The sequence below is a fragment of the Nipponia nippon genome, unplaced genomic scaffold (assembly GCF_047370975.1).
Source record: "Nipponia nippon isolate SJK-2023a ecotype South Korea unplaced genomic scaffold, ASM4737097v1 scaffold_2, whole genome shotgun sequence".
Classification (NCBI taxonomy): Eukaryota; Metazoa; Chordata; class Aves; order Pelecaniformes; family Threskiornithidae; genus Nipponia; species Nipponia nippon.
Genome location: NW_028262336.1, coordinates 11,029,426 through 11,051,591, shown reverse-complemented (window position 1 = coordinate 11,051,591; position 22,166 = coordinate 11,029,426). Strand labels below are relative to the sequence as shown.

The 22,166-nt window shown below is 39.8% G+C and overlaps 1 long non-coding RNA gene across 1 annotated transcript in view; it reads right to left on the bottom strand.

Annotated features, from left to right (window-relative positions):
- Positions 1-13,247, bottom strand: part of LOC148055652 (uncharacterized) — a 59,250-nt gene extending 46,003 nt beyond the window's left edge. Inside the window, exon 1 of the long non-coding RNA XR_015704950.1 lies at positions 12,964-13,247. This is a non-coding gene — a long non-coding RNA (uncharacterized LOC148055652). The remainder of the gene's footprint in view (positions 1-12,963) is intronic.
- Positions 13,248-22,166: the final 8,919 nt, after the last annotated feature.

Genomic DNA, 22,166 nt, shown 5'->3' with positions numbered 1-22,166 from the left:
AATACCTAAGATAAATATTTTAAGAAAAAAAAAAAACAAACCAAACAGTAGGAAGGGGAGTTTAGGCCTTTTTTTTTTTCCTATTTCAAAAAACAGATGGTTGGAATAAAAATGTTAGATGCAGAGGGAGAAGTGAGCGTTCTTTGAAACCATAGCAAGACATGGAAGCGTATCCATATAATGTGTTCTGATTTGTAGTAATACTCAACAGAAGAACCAAAAAAGTGATCATTACTAATGCTCTTCTGCCTTTATTCTATGAAGTTAGTAACTTGTGTTATGGGTCTCCCACCTTAACTACAAGGAGTTTCAGACACATGAAGCACGACCAGCCCAGTAGTGCAGAAGGACAAGTCAATGTTCAAGGGAGTCCTGAGCAGGTTAACGACAAACGAGGGCACCTTCCCACTCGCTTTCTTGATTAGCAGCTCCTGCAGAGCCTCGTACTCCTGCAGAGTCTCTGATGGGTTTCACACTATGAAATGTGAAACATCTAAGCAATGTTTGCAGCGAGTGATACAACAACTGTGCCATACTTTCAGAAGGACTCTCCAGGACGATAGCATAGAAGGTAGAAATCTGTCACTTAGCACACATGAGGGAAAAAAAAAAAAAATAAAATTGGGTCCCTAAACAGTCACCAGAGATCACTAAGGGAGGTTACAGAGCTGGAGGGACTTGATGCTGCCTGTATCCTGCAGTAGTGTTTACGGTAACAAGCTCCTCTTTCTGGTTGAATGTGAGGGAATTTACAAGCCTGTTTTTCTGGAAGCGGTTATTGCATTGCTGCTTTCAGAGGAAAAGGTATCCCACTTATCCTCAAAGGTAAATGTAGAAATGACAGTCCAGACACAGGTCAAGGCGTAAGCATTACTGCAAGACCTCACGTGCCTAGGACACTGGGTAATTCTTTCACAAGTTGGCACTCTCCACAAAATGCAGAATGTCCCATTCTTCACATACTTTCCCTACTTAAGGATTATTAAGAGCTCTTCAAAAATCAAAGCACCTTGAGATGAGATTGGAATAAGCAGAGGGCAGTGCTTCAGTGCAGAAGATGGAGGGACCGGTTTTATTCAAGAACACATTAAAAAAAAGCACAAAAAGGAGTTCATGAAGTACCTGACATACAGCTGAATGGAGGAGAGGAGCAATTTTGGAACATATCCTGTGCATTTGCTAGCACAGTGTACTGAAAAACACTTTCACATCAGATACCACCCTGCTTTCACACCCCATGGCATTACGTAGCTGCTCTAAACCAGAGCAGCAGAGTTGATACCAGTCTCCTGAACAAATAGACACACAATCAGTTCTAGCAGTACTGGTTAGACTATCCAAAATCAGAAACAGAAATCTCCATGCAGGAGGCAGCAACACACACATCCACACACATCCACATTTACCATCAATATCCACACACTAGTTTTGAAAGCCAAAGCAAAAAAGGTATGTTCCTTGAATATGTATCACAAATGTAATAAATCACTATTTAAAAAGAAAAAAAAAATGGTAGCAAATGCACAAGTAAAGGTGGTATGAAGCTCTTACGGTTACATTCATGTATCAAGGAAGAACGGCAGTAATGAATGTTCTTGTGGAGGATGCTTATTCCTGTTTACATCAAAGCAAACTACCATTTAAATGCTAATAATTGCATTCTCTGCCAGTGAAGACTGTCTTGAAGGAACAGAATGATAATCCCAAGGGACATTCAGAGATGTATATTAGATCTGAACTGACAACAAATTACCACTGACTCTTTGAAAAGAACGACCAAAGCATTTAAGTATGGATCTGCTGAATTCAATAAACAATTTCCAGGTGATTTCATTAGATAGTGAGAACTTAGTATGTAATAAGTTATCAGAAGGTCCTAGAAAAAGGACAAATAGTGACAAGTACTAACAATACAATACACTGGCAGCATTCATTTCCAATCCTAAAACCAGATACAGGATCCTTACTGCTTAGGAAACACTGCATTGCACTACATTATGAAGTCTGATCTTGATTTTATAGGCTAGATATCATAGAAAAATATTTTTCTGATTTCAAGTCCTTTGGATTATTTTCTTTACTACACATTTTTAATTCACTGATCATTTCTAACTCCTCTAAAACCCCCAACAATGTTTTGAATGATCGTCTTCTACTTGCTTTATTAAATCATCTGGCTTAAAGCTGAGTCTGAGGTGGCTCCTTCCCAGGGTCCCATTAAAGGCACCAATTCTGCATCAGGGAAGCCACAAATCCAGGCAGCTGCTAACACTTTTAGCATCCGCTTTATTTAAGAACATAAAAACAACTGTAACAGGTCAGACTAAAGATCCATCTGGCCCAGTACTATTCCTCCAACAGTGAACAACGCTAGATACTTAAGCAAGCAGATACTTTAGGAACAGCATAAATGTACTATGACACTTCAGTATTATTTCTTCAGTTTCTGGAAAATTTTTGGCTCAAGGCCTTCCTGGTTTAGAGATCACTGACTTTGTGTTTAATACTCCCAATAGAATTTCTTCCATGAATGAGTCTAATTCCTTTTTGAACCAATGCAAGCCTTCGGAGTCCCTGACATCGCATGAAGGACTTTCTCTTTTTGCCTTAGCCTGCTTCAGGCCAGTTCTGTTTGCTCTCCTCGAGTAAGCAGTTATTCTCTACTCCTCCTTCCCCAGCCACCCATGATATTATAAACTTTTACCATAGCTCCCCTCGTTTTTCTGTTTTTTTAGGCATCATCTGCATTTATTTACCACGTAGAAGCCATTCCATTCTCTACTACCATCCATCTTTTTTCAGAAAACATATCTGTAATCAGCAAAGTTTTCACAAAACTCACTAACTGTTGAATATATACAAGTAGGTGCATAACAGAAGCACCAACAGTATTCTCCATGGCAACGGCATTATACTGCACTATGCTATACTTGGGTAACTTTGTGGTTGATTTTATTTCCCCGCTTACTTCTGTAATTGACTCAACATTACTGGCGGGTATAAAATCTTGTTAGATACATAAGACTGTTTTTTTGTCCTGTGTTAAGAAAGGCACACATCTTTATATATTTTACCAACTGTTATAAAAATATTAAGGAGAAATGTAACACTGCCAGAGATCTGCCACTATACTAAGATGGATACCTGGTCTTGCCCACAGAAGGTATTACAGGAGAGAGGAAAATCCTAGGGACTTCTCTCCGTAGGGAATATTTCTGTCCTACACGTGGCCTGAAATTATATGCAAAATCTAAATCCTCAGCAGAGAAAAAGTAAGTTCACTGTTGAATAAATGACTGTGTGAGGCTCCTGTGCTTCTAGAGATGAGCAGTAGATAAAACATGCAGAGAATAAGATTAATAGTGTAAATAAAAAAGTAACAGAAACATCTAAAGCTGAAACAAATTAGAAATAATTATCTGAATAGAAAATAAGTACAGAAACTGGAAAAACTAGAAAGCTTTAAGTTATCACCTGGTTGTCAATTTTTGGATTTTCTAAGCAGTTTTGTCTCTAAGACTAAGGCAATGAAAAGTTTTTAAAAGCTCTTTGGAAAATGGATAGTACTGAGCATCTATGCCAGCAAGGTAAGAGAATTCCTGTGCATAAATCTAGAAATAAGGATATACGGGCACAAACATCTGCCCATTATCTGGAATAGGACAAGACTCGAAACAAAAAAAAGCAAAAACAGCAGGAGATGTTAGCTATAAAAGCAATACAATCCTGATTTTTTCCTGACTAAGGGAAAGACATCATTTAACTTCATTGGGTCTTGGATCTGGCACTAAGTCCTATTATACAGGCCAGATGTAAGGAATTTATTCCCCTTAGGAAAAAGCACGGGAAGCAGATGGTTGTTTCTAGCAAACACATTGCAAGCCATAGGAAGAGTCTGTCTGTATTTCCTGTGAAAACTAAAATTTCACTAGAAATAAGAACATCTCTAAAACCAATGCATTCCTTTAATGGCTCAGAAAACAATAACTTACTTATTATCCCATCGTGCCTAAAGGTATTAAACATTGTATGCTGGATTTGTTCCTTTGCTTCTCAATTCTTTCTGTACTTCAGATGGAGGATGGTCTCAACTTTTGTACTGCAGTACCCTAACCTGTTTTTAATATCTCAGTGCTATAGCGCTCAGCCTGCAGGGCACGTTTAGTTTTGAGCGGGTGAGTACGTCCCGTTTAATTCAATGGCCAATTGTGTGCTCAAATAACTTGCTGAATCTAAGTCGTTTGCATCTACCAATAAAAAGTAAAAAGAAGTTAGCCTTCTCTCATTTGGGACCTGAATGTTAATGTGTAACTCAGCAAAAGGACTGACATTGGGAAATATGACGCTTGTGCTACCGCATTACCCTTTGCTAAACAGAAGTTGGAAAGTCCATAACTAACAGAATGATGTGTTTTGAATTTTGGCTGCATCTTTTTTTTTCTCCTCATCTCACTAATGGTTCGTGAATACTATTTGCATTAAGGCAGCATCTTACAGTGTTCATCAGTATCAAAGCTGTATTGGAAAAAACTTCATACTCCTCTGTTCTGTATTTGCTGTATAAAGACCGCTTTAATACCAATCAACAGAATGTACGTTGACAGCAGAGCGCGGCCGAGAACAACCACTTGCAATGCCGTGTTTCCTGGCGTAATCCAGAGGCCTGCGCTTGCAAGTCTGGGTTGTGACCAGACTGCAAGAAGAATCTGAGGCACTCTCAGGGAGGAAATATTTTATTCAAAGATGTACTGCTGCTAAAATGATAGCAGAGGGGATACTGGGAATTGCCAGCCACGGAAATTGCGATTTATTATAAAAAAGTCCACGGAATGTATTGCTTTTTGAAATTGCGCTACTATAAAATATCCTCTTGAAGCTTGCTAAAGTGAGATCTAATTTAAGGCATGTCACTGCATCCTTGCTTTACATTGTTCTCTGTAGGTGTTACAGCAAGAGTTACAAAAGATCACAAGTTGCCATCATATTTTTCTTATGACTAACAATATAGCTTAAAGAAAAAGAAAGGAAACCTTAACTCTGATATTCTTTTCCCCTGGGGTTTAAAAAAAACCACCACCCTGCAAATGTTATTTTCACTACCTTGAGTTTTATGTCCTTTATACCTAAAACAAAAGGAAAATGTTACATTGTGCAAATAGGATTTCAGTGGCAGCATTAGGAAATTCTTGTGTTATATACGGATCAATGGCAGAAAAGACAGCTCAAGATCCATCTGCTGTGCCTGTGTTTACTTAGGCGTAGCTCTATGTGTTCCTCCTTTCCTGCAGTACCTGATGCAAGGGACAAAATGGGCTTGGTAGCTTTCAGGGTGGCAGTGTTTCTCAAGATGTCAGACCAGAATTAGTTAATCCTTAAGTGGATAAGGACGATTCATTATCTTACCCTGGTTAGGTCACAGTGCAAAACTAGTCTGTAAAACCAACTATGTTACGGTGAAGTCCATTCACTTAGCATAATTTCAGAATGTAAATTTTCACACAGCGCTATTGAATTTTCTTGACTGGTTGTCATCTTGTATACGGCTTTGCTTCAACCGTGGGGCCAAATGGTATTGCCTTATCACTTGTTCAATAGCATGTACTAATGGAGTCAGCAAGAAAATTATTTGTGCCAGTAAGAAAGACTTGCAGAGTCTGGCTCCTGCTCAGCACAACAAAACTCATGGAATCATCTCATCAAAGGGCCAGGATGAATGGCTGCTCCTAATGAAGTGAATGCGAGGCTTGATACCGACACTAAACAAGAACGTACCTGAAGCTTCTGAGAAGTCAGCAACAATGCGCAGAGAACTACACAAGGCCAAAGGTAACATGTTACGGTTTGCTTCATCCTTCATAAACAGGGCTATAGCTCAAAGAGGACTCAGGAAGACAATTTGCTTTGTTCTGTAGATAAGGTTATTTCAAGGCTTCTTTCTGCTTTTCATTTTCTTTTACCTTTCTGAAAAACAACACTATTTCCAGATGAATTCTCCATACTTGGTCTCAGTCCTAGAATGATTGGTGTTTTCAGTGAAATAGATTAAAATCTGCTCACCTATTTTGATTTATAGGAGAGTAAAATAATTCCCAATTGCTTAAAAAGTGATTTCTTTTTGCTGGAAGTTTACTCAAATACAACTACAATTGCAAAATAATCCCTTCTGTATAACTGCTATGCACTGAGGAGAAATCTCCAAGCTAATGAAGGGTGGGGCTGGGCAACAAAGGGATGAAGTTATATGAGTCTGCAGTTGTTACATTGAGTTTATGATCAACAGAAAATGTCCATTATTTTACACTTAAATTTGCAGGACTGCAAAACATTGCAGGCATGTAAGAATGGTGTAGCATTGGCGTTCCATCGTGGACTGGCTTAAACGGCATTGAAACCGACACATTTATTTAGGATAAGAGAGAAGTTAGGTACATTTTTCCACTCAAAGGTGAATGCAAGGCTGCTGGGAAAAATGAAGGACTGACCTTAAGGAGAGCATTTAAGAGTATTATTTTGTGTGAAGGAAAGTGTGAGAAGAGACAAAAATTGAGCAACAGTGAAAATGATAAGAGACTGAGACGAAAGCCTGCCACCACCTAGACTCTAATGTTACTAGCCTGGCCTTTAGAAAAAGCAGAAAACATAAGCCAGGTTGCTGACTGAGAGAGTTGGTGCTGTGGCCTGGATAAATGTCTTTGGGATTTTTGTATTCCTCCTGTGTTAAAGAAATGCATTTGTGGCCTTTAAAAAGAAACAGAGAAAGAGACCGTCTACCCCAAAAAAGAGAAACTTGGCTATTAAGACAACTAACTTGTTCCCCAGTTTCTTCTCCAGCTGGAATAATTCAGCAGAAGACCAGAAACTCTACTGTAAGAGTTGGCCATAATTTCAACCATGCAGCTCTGGAAGGAGAGTGAAGTCTTTGTCTAGAAAGACAGCATCTAAACACAATATCATTCTTACTGCTGCGCCCCGATCGCAATGTAAATGGTTACAAATGCAGGAAATTAAAATGTAAATGTTTCATAGTAGTCATGAGTTCACCAATCTAAACAAAAGTAATATTATTCATGTTGTTAAACATCCATTTTAACCACAAATGCCAATCTCAGACAACTCTGCTGTGAGAGAAACAAGAACTAAATTGGAACTCGTCTTTAGTAGGTGGACATCCTGATATTCCTGGAGTAGTTAAAGTTTAGCATTTCTACACTTCCAGTGCAATAAAAGCAAATATCTTTGTCTATAATATTTATCTAGTGATGAATTCAATGGATTCCAATACATTTCACAGAAAGCAACTTTTTTTTATTACGTTATAGCTCTAAAGAGAAAGACACATGAATACAACCTTGATTAGGAGTATTGCAAATAACCAATTATTTTTTATTACTTTCACTCACTGTAGGCAAGCTAAATTAATGTTCCGAGATAAGAGGCTCTAGACAAGGAGGGAGGGAGAGAGTGCTGTGAACGACCTTCAAGGTAAGACAGATTGTGCAGTGAGGAATAGGAAAAGGTAGAGTAGAAAATGAAATGGGAAGGAAAAAAAGAAAAAGGAGTTGTATGCTCAGCGCATCAGAGTAAGAGGCAAAGGAGAAGAACTCAGCAGCTGCATTTTAAATGGATAAGAGGTCAAAGCCCAATTACTGTAGTAAGAAAAAGTAATGTAGTAGGAAGAGAGGATGATTGCAGCTAGGATTTTCTCCTGTATTTGGTCTGGGTAGCAGGGATAGAAAACCATAGACTAGCATTGAAGAAAGCCATCCACAGAATAGTTTCCCGAGATACACGTGCAGATAAAACCTGTTCTTTATTTCCTGAAAGCTGTAGGGAAGGGAATACAAACAAAAACGGTACAGGTGTTTCTCTGCTCCCAGCTGTGACAGGAATCACAGGACTAAGGACTTCCAGTGCCTCAGGGATATTGATGAAGGAATTTTGATTTGAGGAAGAATAAATACATTAGGTTTCTTTCACTCTAGTAGAATCCATGAACCTCTGCAAAAACGAGTCAAGAACTGAGCTGTACTGTGCAATAACGTCTCCTGTACTTCCAAAGGGCCACATACATAAGAGGCCCTTCATCCTCCTTACCCAATATCCTTTTGTTACTGTCACCTTCTTTTTTTAATTATTAATTCTTTATTTTAAATCCTGACTTTGAAAAATATTAAAATGTGACTTTTACCTCTCCTTCCTCAAGAGAAGGAGAAGCACTCGCTTATGACATCCATTTGTTAAATTCTGTTACATCCAGGAAATATATACTCACCACCTCTTCTCAGTAGGGAAACTCTTCTTCAATATAAGATACCTTACTGCTATGTCATATATATCTGCATGCCTCATCATGCTCATCTACATATATAGATAGTATGTACATATTTATATGTACACACGTAAACATATATATGTTCGTAAACATCAGCTGACTAACAAAATATCTTGCTACATGATTCACTTTATTTTTCTTATCTTCTGTTTTTCTAGTAAAGCAGCTTTCCTGAATTATTATCAGTAATTATTAGAGTCTACCTCATTAAGACACAGGGCCTGGGCTTTGCTCAGAAGATGTGGGGTTGCCAGCCATCATGCCTTTATCACAGCTCTTGGCATTTTCACTATATTGAGGTGGGGTCTTATGACTAAAATCACATGAGAATATTGATTTTATTTTAAAAGAAAATTTTTACCCTCCATAGTTGATGAAAAAAGCTTAAACCTATGAAAGGAGTGGGTTCTAAAAGTTCTAGAACTAGAAGGCCAAGTAAATCCCTCCTATGTCTCCACTACTTATTGCTCCTATAATGTGGTCAGTGTATGTATTGAGCGCATGCATGCATGTGTATTTTAACTCATGTCCTGGTTTGGGCTGGGATAGAGTTAATTTTCTTCCTGGTAGCTGGTATAGTGCCGTGTTTTGAATTTAGGATGAGAATAATGCTGATAACAAACTGGCGTTTTAGTTGTTGCTGAGCAGTGCTGACACTAAGTCAAGGACTTTTCAGCTTCTCATACTGCCCTGCCAGTGAAGAGGCTGGAGATGCACAAGAAGCTGGGAGAGGACACAGCCAGGACAGCTGACCCAAACTGCCCAAAGGGCTATTCCATACCATATGACGTCATGCTGAACAAACAACTGGGGGGAGTTGGCCCGTGGGGCATGGCTGCTGCTCGGGGATGGGCTGGGCATTGGTCAGCGGGTGGTGAGCAATTGCATTGCACATCACTTGTGTTGTATATTCTTTTTGTCATTATTAATATTTTCCTTTCCTTTTCTGTCCTATTAAATTGTCTTTATCTCAGCCCACGAGTTTTACCTTTTTTCTGATTCTCTCCCCCATCCCACTGCAGGGGAGTGAGCGAACGGCTGTGTGATGTTTAGCTGCCTGCTGGGTTAAACCATGACAACTCAACACCATTTTTGAGCTTGATTTGTGATTACGAATCCTTGAGATTTACAACACTCACACTGAACCCTGCAGCAGAAGTTCAGTAGTTCAAATTTCATGTTGAAATGTAGGAAGGACATCTCAAAGAAGAAAGTGCCACCTATTGTACCATGGTTTTTAGCTACTAAAATTTTTCTTGTCAGTTTTGCTATAGAAAACGAAAGGAGGGAACTTTTTGTCTTACAATCACTGCAAAACTTTTTGTGCAATTTTTCCTTTGCTATCTTTATAAGGAGACTGAAAATGCATCCACTGAATATAATGCTTCAGATATAGATCTGCTGCTATCTTGTCATATCTTAAAGTGATTTTGAACAAGCTCTTCTTTCAGATGTAGATCAGAGAAACAAGCAAGTAGGTGGTTGAGGAGGGAAAAAAGCAAAGTAAGACATCCTTTTAAGTTTGTTGTCTTTGTTAGTGGCGAGGACTCAGCACTGATGAAAGATTTCTACTGTTTAGACCATGCAACTTCCTGGTGTTCGAACTGTTTGAGCACCAAGGATCCTGTGCTTGCTATGGCAGGGAGCGTTTTCCTCCCACTGACCCTTCCATGCTGAGATTCAAACGTTGATTACATCTTTCTTATTAAGACAAGAACTTATACTGCCTTTCTGAAAAGCTGACTTACTGCATGATTTGCACAGAGAGGGAAATTATTCTAAGAACAACAGTAGGCATATTACACCAAATGGAAGCCAAATTTGAATGACAGTCTATGGTATTTTTTAAAATTAAGTTTAATTACATTTTATATTTTTATGCTTTAATGTCACTATACTTCCAATTTCTTGAGAAGAAAAAAACCCAAATTATCATAAAGAGAAGGTCTCTCAAAATACTTCCTTCTAGAAAGATAGCAGTTCCTTATGAAGAACTGTTTCTGATTTTGTCCTTGCAAGACTGCCACACTAATTTTGAAAGCTCCAATAAGCCTCCAAAAAACCTGCAAGTTGAGCTCAGTTTTAGCAGCCTTTTGGAGTTTATCCATTGCTAGGAGTGATCTATTCTGTTCTATACTATTTCAAAAGCAATAGGAGAGAAAATCTCAGGGGAGAATTCAATCAAATACAGAAAACTAGATTCACTCCTGATTACCAGGTCTGAAAAATACCATCGGGTTTAGGTATTCGTGTGGTGTCAGGCACCATGTATTGAATCACATCTCACACTCAAGTGTACGTACTTCACTGATGCCTAGATCTTGCTTTTTATTTTAATATCTATTGATGAGTTCCAAAATTAATGTGAATGACATCAAATTAGCTCTTGTTTTTGCCTGCTTGGTCAGCTGCAATCTTTCCTCAGCTATCTGACTGGGAATTCACTGTTCAGGCATGTAAGAGATCTCAGATTATCATGGGCTCGATTCAGTGCCCCACGGTACCCCCACTGATCTCTAGCTGCTGCTACAGAAAGATACAGGTATTCTGTGTGTTTTTTTTTTTTCTAATCAAACCTGCTAGTCCTATCCAGGCATCATTGGATACCTTATTATGTCTCAGACAGCACGAGATGCCTATGCTCAGGTAACCAAATTGAGGCCTAAGTATCAGACAACAATAATTTTTCTTCCAAGTCCAACAGCCAAAGAGTACTGTAGCCTCACCCACTCCAACAGCACACAGGGCTGTTCCCGTGGAGTTGTCATCTTCCATTATACCAGGCTAATCTGATTTGATGATCATCAAACTCTTAAGAAATATGAGAGATTAAAGCTTTGCTTTTGCCTGGAAAGTAGTGACTATTCCTGGAGATCTCTCTTAAAAGTACAATTCACCCTTACAACTGCACCAACACGTTAAAGCAAACAGAGGGAGAAGCTGCTTTTCCTTCATTAACTGTCCTTTACAACCTCATTGCTCAGCTTTAATAAGAGTGGATCCCATTCAGAGAATGAATCCAGAAGGAGTAGATGGAGGAGAACCACTTTTATGAGCCGTAACTCCATCAAACACTTATCTCTAGTGAATTACTCTACACCTCTTAAAAAGAAAAGTCAATATCTAAACACCATAGCCTATCCCTTATACGTTCTCATTTCTACGTTATTTTCACCTATTTTACTTCTGTGTAATACTGTTGACTTAGTGAAGTTCACCCCATTACATATCAGTATGACTAAGGGTGGAAGCAGGGCCAGGTTATTTCCTTAAACCCATATTTTTTCAACATGAATTTTATATGATGCATAAAATACACAAGAGATGGCAAACGGTTCCTCATATTTCAACAACTAAACATTCAGCCTCAGTAGCTGAGAGAAAAAGCCAAAGGTTTGAAAAGCACAGCAAGGACAGATAAAGTTTGTCGTGATGGCAATGACAAAGTTACAGAAGCCAGGGACCAAAAGGCTATGCCACAGCAGTTCAGGACACACGGTATCCCAAATGTTTTAATATTGTCCATTAGAAAGAGTAAAGCAATTAGTCTCCATTGAGAACATCTGTCCACTGCAGTCATCTTACATAAAAAAAGCTCCAAAATGACTATTCCTGACTTTCCATTTAAAACCTGAAATAATATTTTTATTTTAGAAGGAAGTCTTATTTTGAAGCAGAAAGATTATTTCTCTGCGTGCTTTAAAAAGAGAAGAATCTGGGCTCAGAAGATTTCATTGCTTTGTGCTTTACTACTTCACCATGGAAAGCCCAGCTGCCTCTCATATTGGCAAATCAGCTAATCACTGTGAAATAGCAATTGTTTTGAATGGATAATTGACTACAGGTGCAATGAATTACATAGTCACTTTTGGAGCCAAAGATATAAAAAGAAGTTGGTTGTTGGTGTTTTGTTTTTGTTTTAATTTAAAACTGTTTCCTTTCTAAGGCAGCAATCCTTTGGAGGCTACAATTGCTGGACAACCTTAAGCATTGCCTTAGGAGACACACATTCCCTCTGCAATGCTATAGGGAACAGCAAAATCAAAGCATATGTTTCTTTTATGCTATTCTGAAGAAAAAGCAGGGACAGAGTTCTGAGGGGGAAAGAGGAAGATACAAGTACACACTATAAGATCCACAGTCAACCTGTGATATTTTCATTGACCACTTAATAACAAAATAAAACAAGCATACAGAAACACATTCTCAAATCCTATACTGCACTGGACTTCTGAAGGACATAACCTGTAGCCCTGTCCTGAGGATTCATGCACTGTGCTGTAAAGTGACAAAGAAGTTAACTAAATCAAATAAGTTAAGCGTGAACAACACATACTGCATGCAAAAAGATCCAAATAGGAACTAGAGCACTATATGCTAGTTGCTATACAAACACAGATCAAGACAGAGGAGCTCTGAAGAGCTGAATCATTTGTCACAAGAGGTTTCTAAATTGCTCTGCAAATTATACATTTAAGAATCAACATCCCCCGCATTGCAACATATGGTATATTTAGGATGCCACACAGCATCTGTTCAGCTTCACACAGCAACCTCACACCACAGTTCAGCACCAGGAGGTAAAACAGTAGCTCCATTCCCAGAAAGAATGAAGTCAGGAAAAATCTCACCTCCATAGCTGGAACCAGTAGGGAAGTCTTCTCTTGTCTTTGCCAAAAAAGTAGCATGGATATCCTAGCATTGATACACTTCATCAAAGACCTTGAGGAAAATTTAGCTTTGCTCAATGGAGTCCAGTGGATCTATAACTGGTATATTCCAGCTGTGCTTGCTGCTTAAGGAATTACCGGCAGCATGCTGGACAAGACATGGTATTTGAGATCTGAGACAAGCTCTCCATCAGAGGAAGACCACTACTTTTGAACAATCTCCTAGTCTTTGACTTTTCCTTGGGTGTTCCTTCCTCAGAAGCTGTTTGCAGGGCTGAGTCTCACCGACACTTAGCAAAAGCACATATGCTCGTTAACAGCTTGATTGCACAATTGCTTTCACAGTGTCAGCCCCTATTCTGTTGCCCCTCCTCACCTACAAAATCCTTCAGGGAATCTGTTTCTCTCTCCCCTCCTTTCCTAGGGTCTCCTTCAGACTTTAGAATAACCAGGGAAAGTTAGGGGTATTGGGGGAGCACCCCTCAGTATGACATACCTTCTTCCAGGCACAAGGTGCAGGAACAGCCAGGCAGTTTCTTCCCTTCCTCATCAGTATTGCAGCCCTGAAGATTTAATCTACGAAACTTCTGAAGTGCAGGGCCAGCATATGGTGAGATAAAGGCATGGATTAATACTGGAATGCCCAACATTGCTTCAGATCAGTATCCTGTCTCCAACAGTGGCCATGCATAAACAGCCAAAGGAGAGAAAGAAGAGGGCAATCATTTGTAATACTTCTCCCAAGTGTTCTTCCAGCTGCCAGCTACATTCATTTCAGGGATTTCCCGATCCTCGTGTCATTTGTCTATCTAGTGAACCTGAATGGGTTTCTCTAACAAGTACTTGTCCACTCTCCTTCTCAAACCCTGTATCACCCACCTTTCAACAGCCTCCTTTGGGAATGAACTGCACCGCTCTATTACTTGTTGCATTAAGAACCAAGCTGAACAAAGTTCTTCCAGCTTGAAAGAGTATAACACTGCTGAGGTGAAAAGAGCAATGTTGTTTCTCACATCGGCGGAGATTCTTAAGGTGTCCATCTAGTAATGAAAGAGAAGAAGTGGGAGGGGAAGAATATAGAAGGGAAGAATAAGCGTAAGAGGAAGAAGAAAAAGAGATGGAAAGACGGTTTTCTGAGCTGAAGATTTTAGTGCGACAGATAAAGAACAGGACAAATCTCTGCACTGTCTGTGGGTTTAATACAGTAGAGTAAGAGTGAACTAGAAATTTTCTTTAGAGTCTTCAAAGAAAGGTTATTCTCTATCTGCGTAGAAGCCATTTCCATGCATGCCTCCTATTAACTCTAATGGGAACTAGACATGCAAATCTTCCCAGAAAACTCTCACTGAGTTTTGTGCATAAATCCTGCAAGAAAGGATAGGTTAATAGGCCCACGGGTATAAAATAATTGCAGGCTTATTAACCTCTGGGATTTTTCTTGAAAATAACTCTAATTACTGCTTTTTCTGTAGAATCAAGGGGACATAACGATGTTAAGTTACCCCCATGCTGTTACCTGGAAGGTGGTGCTTAGAATTGGTAAACCATGTAGCAGAGGATTGAGTCAAAACTGATCGTTGTCTACCTTATATCTGACATTGGCTGGTGAATTTCACTCAACTTGTTCAGTAATTTATTTGATGCATTTGGTACTTTTTCCTCAAAATCAATTGCTTCACAAATACATACACAGCTATTCATATATATTTATGAAAAAATATATTATTACTTATCTCTGCCATGCCTAAGCCTTATTCAATACTTGTAAATAATCATTGAGACTGGACGTGTCACTGAAGTGTGTTCTTTCAAATGATTCATCTTAAAATCTGGAAAGTAATGGTCCACACCCTCCTCTGGTGTGAAGCCAAAGATCACCAGGAATCCATGCCACTCCCCAACTCCCTCAGCATTTCCCTGTTAGCACCAGAAGACTCCTCAATGGGTTCCTCAGTGAGAGCCCTCTCTCTCTGTAGGCCACTGAGCGCACTCCTTAAGCTGCAGATGATTACGTTTTAAATCACGAGAGTGCTTCACACTCCTCTGCCACCTTCAACTTGAGAAGATGAATCAAAGGACTACCTGGTAATTATGTAGTCTCAAACACTTTCGTGAAGTAGGAAACTGCTTTTACGCTCAATTTAGAGAAAACAAATTCTTAAGGGTTAATTAACTTGTGCAGTGCTGCTCAGGATTTTTGGTCATGAAGCTTTGGAGACACTACGTGACTCTTGATCTAACCATTTCTCTACCTATGTTCATGGCTTATTTTTATCTTCTGGTTGATATTTAACTATTGCTTTTGCTGCTGGCAGGGATTTTGCCTGTCACAAGTGACCAGCTCACCAAAGTAATGCATTTTCTCAGTCACCTTATAGACTTGGTGCTGCTTGGGCTACTTAGGAACGCAATACCAGAGAAATGTCACCATTTCACACAAAGTAAAGCGGCCCAAGAATTAAGTGACTGTGATTTAATCTGGAAAGGTGAGCTTAAAGCTACAAAGAATCTGATAAAATGGATTTTGCCTTGATTTACATTCCTGTGCATTTTATGAATATGAGTATCATAGAATCATGGAATCATTAAGGTTAGATAAGACCTCTGAGATCATCGAGTCCAGCTGTTAGCCTAACTGCCAGGTCCACTTCTAAACCATGTCCCTAAGCACCACATCCACATGTTTTCTGAATACTTCCAGGCATCGTGATTGCACCACTTCCCTGGGCAGTCTGTTCCAATGCCGAACCACTCTCTCCGTGAAGAAATTTTTCCTAATATCCAACCTAAACCTCCCCTCGTGCAACTTGAGGCCATTTCCTCTCGTCCTGTTGCTTGCTACCTGGGAGAAGAGACTGACCCCCACCTCGCTACAACCTCCTTTCAGGTAGTTGTAGAGAGCAATAAGGTCTCCCCCTCAGCCTCCTCTTCTCCAGGCTAAACAACCCCAGCTCCCTCAGCCGCTCCTCCTAAGACTTGTGCTCTAGACCCTTCACCAGCTTCATTGCCCTTCTTTGGACACGCTCCAGCACCTCAGTGTCCTTCTTGTAGTGATAATATTGTGTATTATCAAGATTAACTAAATGGTGACTCTCTCACTGCAATTTTCACAAAGGTAGAAACAGAAGAGAAAGCAATTAAGAGAATTCAGGACATTTAGGCTGAATATCACTTCAATTTGCTAACAGTGAGCTGTTAGATCCTTTGCAGAGAGGACTGCTCTCTTATTCAGGACAATTCTGCAGAAAGGAAAACAGAAAAGTAAAAGAACAAGGACATATGGGCTTTCTTCTGTTGGATGGGAACCACAATGGCTGTTCACTGTAGCATCTAGTAGCTTCTTAATCTATGCTGCTTCTGCAGTCACTAGATTGCTGCTGAATTCGATAATGGAACATTAGAACTGATAGTAAACATAAATCTGTTGACTTTTTTTCTCTAAGAGTGTAAGTCAGCCAAGATCTCCATACCACAGCAACTGGCTTGGAACAGAAGGTGACAAACTACACAATATCCTTAGGAAATCAGGCTGCAATCTGCTAGGTGTTTGCTGTCACGGTGCATGTGTCTTTTCCAGCTTTGGGACACGCTCTCCTTGGGGCAGAGCCCTGTCGTCCCTGACACTGCATGCCTATCAAGAGCTCTGATCAAAGCTTAGCAGGAGTCAAGTGCCAATCTGAAAACACTGCTGCCTTTATTTGCAATCTGCTTTAATGCAAAAAAACCATCATTTTGATTCATTATTCCTGAAGCTGCTGAGGCTTCTGTGCCATCTAGTATGCTTGCAGTTAACAGCACCACAATTTACAGCTTTTTCTTGAGTACCTCCACACTCCCATACACTGTCGGAACGTGCTTAACGAAAGTCATTTCTGCAGCAGATAAGAACCACTTTTTCTTTACAGGGGCTTTAAATTGTAATGGTATATTAAACCACAACTATGGATTGGAAAGGAAAAAAAACACAACAACATGATTAGGCATTGAAACACTCAGTAAAACTGTTACTTATAATGAGTCAGAAGATGAAGATGTACAAATAAAAGCACAGCATGTTTTCTTTGAGCATCCTTATTAATGAGAGGGACTGTGGGGCCTCAGTATTAAACAGCCGATGAACGGCAGCCATTTCCATCCGAACAAATTGATCCTAGCAAGATTAGCAGAGCTGGGGGACAGATTTCAAGCCTCTCATTACTTTATATGGAGACAGATCTTAGACAGGACTGCCTCCTCACCTTCAATAGGGTTGTCCCTGAAGAGTGTCTTAGAGGCAGTTTCTACGGGCTGGGGTTTTCCAGGAGGCCAAGGGACATAGGTGCTCAAGGGAAATAGGCACTTTGTTCCCACTGATCTGCAATGGAGCTGAAGCATCCATCTTCTGTCAATTTTTAAAATAAGCCCAGGTTTTTCTTTCCTTGGAAGGAACTAGTATAAATGCATTTGTTAGTTGTCACGCCACTGGAAACTGCACTGAGTTTCTATAAATTGTTGGAAATACTTGACCAGTACATTTAAATTATATTTTGAGGTTTTCTTTTTACAAAATTATTACACAGCAGAATTAGAGTTTTGCAGCAGCAGAAGCAGGAATAGCTTTTCAGGCAAAGCTGCCAATCTCCTGACTTGTCTATAGAAAAAGATGAGTGAAGCAAAAAAATGAAGAGACGTTTGGATTTTTTGGAAGAAGCAAAGGGGGAAGCGGCAGCTCCGCAGGACCAAGGGTCAGCCCATTCCAAGGAGCACTGGAGACTGACATTTCCCCACGTGACAAGTGCCTGACCAGCCGAGACTCTGCGTGTGACTGCCCTGGGAGTGGCAAATACATTAATGCTCAGCCTAACAGCATGTTCGTCTTAACTCATTACTGGGAGTATTAGCAAAAGCTAGGTAATTACTAGGTAATTGTTATCACTATGTACTTACAAGCATATCATCCTGCTTTCAAATCTCCAAGCCTTGCCAAAGGTGCCCAAATAAAAGTCAGTCATAGACATGGGGGTTACAGAAGGAAGCAATCCCCTCTCCTTAAATATTTAGCCAGCTGCATTGCATACTTCTCTCTCTCTCTGCCCATGGTCTAGCATGGAAACAGAGGCAACTTAGAAGCATTTTAATGGTAAGGTAAGTATCTCATTTGAGAGATTTGTTACCCTATTTCTTCTCCCAAAGAGAGATTTGGGAATCTTCTTATAAAGAGATGAAGAAATTGGCTCATTAAAAAGGGAAATTATCAGCATGGGTTCACTAAAAAGGAGTCCTGTCAGAAGAATATGACAGAGTGCATTGATGAGGACATCAGGACAGGAGCCAGTCTGATATAATATAACCTAGAATCCAGAAAGTCTTTTGACAGCATTTTTATGGGAAGTTAAGCAGAATAGGCTTAGTTTCTGGACTAAAAGTCATAGCAATAACCTGCATATAAAACTGACTGCTGAACTGAGAACAGAGAGGCATTTGTAAATAGCGGTAAATCTCATTTTTAATGGGGAGAAGTGACCTCTAGGAAAATGGAGTGGTAGGCCTGGTTTTATTTAACGGTTTTAATATATTCACTGTCTGAAAAGAGGAACAGGTTGATATGCTGATTCTATGCAAAAAGAACATCATAGATCTTCTTTAATTATATAAATATTAATCCTTTCCTGTGATTGTGCCATAAACCACAAAAGCTATCTGATAAAGGTTAAAAGCATTAGAGAGATTGGCAAGATTCTCCTTTTTTCCTTTAAGACTAGCGTAGCAATTTTTACCCTTTCAAAGATATACACCCATTTATAGCAGTTGGTTATCTAGCACCTTCAGGATTTGTGCTTCTGAACTCCTGAAGCTTGTGACCAGCTACGGACTGCCTGAGGAATAGGGGCCTAGTTTAAATCTTTTAAAATGAAAGCAAATCATTGAAGGTTTTTTCGGCTTCTAGATCCTTATATATATATATATAAAAGGGTGTTTGCTCTCTGATAATTGCTAGACAGGTTGCAGCTAGATCTTCCAGGTTATAAAGGAGATTAAGGAGAGCCAGCCAATGCACTGTGTTGCAGTATTTATGCTTCTAGAAATGCCATGGCACAGAGATCTCCATGTCAGTTTGTTTTGGCTCCCAGAGGTTCTTCTGAAAAGACTCAGAGTTCATTTGTTACTCAAATGAACATCTCCTCTATCCATGCAAAGTCCATATATTCTCTGCCACTGGAGGTGGACCACTCTTCCCATGAGCTCAAGACGCTGCATCTGAGCAAGCTTCCCAATTTCTATGGTGCTGTGTTTCTTGCTAGGGAGGGAAGATCCACGGAGGTCATACAACAGGGAATAGCCTTAAAAAGAAGAAAGGATAGAAGAAGGAAGGATAGAAAGAAGAAGGACAGAAACTGCCTACACTTCCCTCTTCTCCCCTTTCTGCAGCCACTACTACATTTGTTCAGCTCTGATGGGATGGGGAGAGGTGCAGTGAGGAGAAGAGGTCAGAGAGGAACAATCTATGTAGGCAGCAGGGCCATGGCAACAACAAAAGAAAACCAAAACCAAAAAATATGTTACACTCAGGCAGTTTCAGGATAAATACAGGTTGCTGGCAATTCCAAATGGATGCAAAGAAATTAGGATAGTACTTGTTTAAATTCATTACTTATTCTGAATCCACAAGTTCCAAAGGGTACAAGATAATCAGAATTTCCTTCAGAAGATTCTGCCAACTTCTGGTAGTGCTAGAGCAACAACAAACACAATACCAACAAACAGAATAAAGATAACTTTATGAATGCATATAGTAGACATTTTATTGTACCACTTTTGCAGCTTTAGATGCTATACAGTTGACAGCTTAGATGATCTCTGGTCTCCAAAGCTGACTGAAATAGTGTGCAAGTGAAGAGTAGACAAAATTGAGATGGTTCACTTGACATGAACTCAGTGGTTTCAGTCAAGTTTCAAGTGAAGAGATGCCCATGGCTCAGAAAATCACAGTCCCCAGGCAAATACTGGACATCACATGAGGGCACCCAAGGCCTGTCTAGAGATGAAGACTCCAGTTTTCTCTGATGATGGATGTAAATCATTCAAGTTTTTAGGATAGGGATAATAGGATGCTCTGTGAGAATGAAAAATGCAATTGGGGAGGAATGATGGAATGATGCAGGGTAATTGTTGTCTGGCTAATCAGGGACATAGTTCTGCCAGCTGAGCCACTGAAAGTGAAGTGACAACACAATCTTTCACTAATTTAAAGTCTGATTCCATTGTGGAGCAATTAATTTCTCAATTCACAAACAAAAGGTTGACACTTGGATCCCGGCAGAGAAGGGAGCATGCTTTAATCTTGCCTTGCAAAATTCTTCTCACCCATTCAGCCAAGGGAGTTTGTTTCTTGGCAGACATGCAACTATCATTAGTTTTTAATTATCAGTATAAGTGGCAAACAAGCATAGATGGCACTTGGGCTAGCCCATTTCCCAGTCAGATTTGCAGGGCTGCTTTAATCTTATCTGTTACTGCATATTGGTGCACAACATCGAGGGCACAGAGTGGATTTCCAAAGCATGGATCCTGGGGATGTTGGATACAATGATACATGGGCAGTACGGAGCACTGGCCTTACTGAACATGGAACAGCATCCTGCAAAAGGGGAGTGATGGGAAGACTTGACATAAAAGTGAAAACCATCAGCCTTGTAAGTAGGCAGCTGATGCTGACAGGACAAGGCAAACTGGGAAGAGCAATAAGGCAGCCTGTTGAACCATCTATTCCCAGGTGTTAGGAAAGTAGTTAATAAAACAGGAAGAATTTGAAATCTTAGTACATGGATGAAACTGCCAGCACTACCGGAACATGATGGGGCAATCTGTAGCACTGGTATATTAGTACCAAGCCTGACCAGGAACAACAGGCAAGAAAAAAAGGGAGAAAGGGCTGCAAAACATATGAGAAAATGGTATGTGCTTGCTCTAAGTTCAGATGGGAGAGAAGAGTCAGAGTTGCAAGAAGTTCTGAAGGAGGAAAAAAAAAGGGGGATTTCCCAGCAGCAGCCTATTACAGATTCTTAGGTGGAAGCAGAGAATGAATGCAGCTGTACTAGGGAATGGATTAAAACATACAAAGCACAGAATTGGTAAGAACAGGAAACTGGAAGTAACCACACGATATTTTCAAGGATGGTATTGTAAGACAAGGACAATCCATAACTTCATTGGGATGCATGTTTATATATACATTCATACATCTCCGATTAGTCAAATTTTTCCTGCTAACCAAAGGAGCATTTAGTGCCACCCACCTCTGCAAAAGTCAGCTGTAGTTCATCAGACAGCTGCTGCATTTGATGAGGCCCTAGTTCCCAAATTACCTGACATCAGAGTGCGCAGCAGTGCTTCACACAGAAGAGGAGCAGCAACCCTGGTAGCGCTGCCGTACACTAAGTGGGTAGAAGCTTTTCTGAACCCATTTCCCTGTTGCAAGATGAAACATATATACAATTCCCGAAAAGAACGCTTATGCCAAATTAGCTTAACCTTAAGGCCAAGATGGCATTTGGGATGCACTCAAGCTAAAAGCTAAGATGGAAACAACACATTTTGGGGAAACTACCTACTAGGGGAAAGGATTTTTTTTTTTCCCCCGTATTCAAACTAGGGAGAACTGGCTGGAAAGTGTGAAAATCATTTGTAAAATATCACATAAGAAGACTTTACTAAGAAAAGGATGGTATGAAAGCGGGAAAATAAGGCTAAGACTTCAACAAAAATAAACTCAAAAACTGTCAGGAAGATTATGTTAGGAACACAATCCAAGGGATAAAAGTGCACTGTTTGAGAGTTGGCACTACTGAGAGAGACTTTATTAAAGACACAATGACAAAGTGTCCCAATGAAGACGAAAGATAAGAAGCACTGCAAGAGAATGTTACAACTGTATCAGACGCAAATTGCAGATCTGAATATCAGAGAGGCATTGCAAAAAAAGAAGTGGAAACAAGACATACAGCTGCAGATGACTATAAAGGAATAGTCCAACCATGCAAATATAGAATTAAAAAAAGAGTACTGCACAAGATAAAGCTAGCAAAAGACAGAATTAAATAAGCAAAATACATGAGAAGCACAGGGAGGCAAAGGAGAATACAAACCCATGCCTGATGGGAAAGGAGAGCACTCAACAGCTGCTG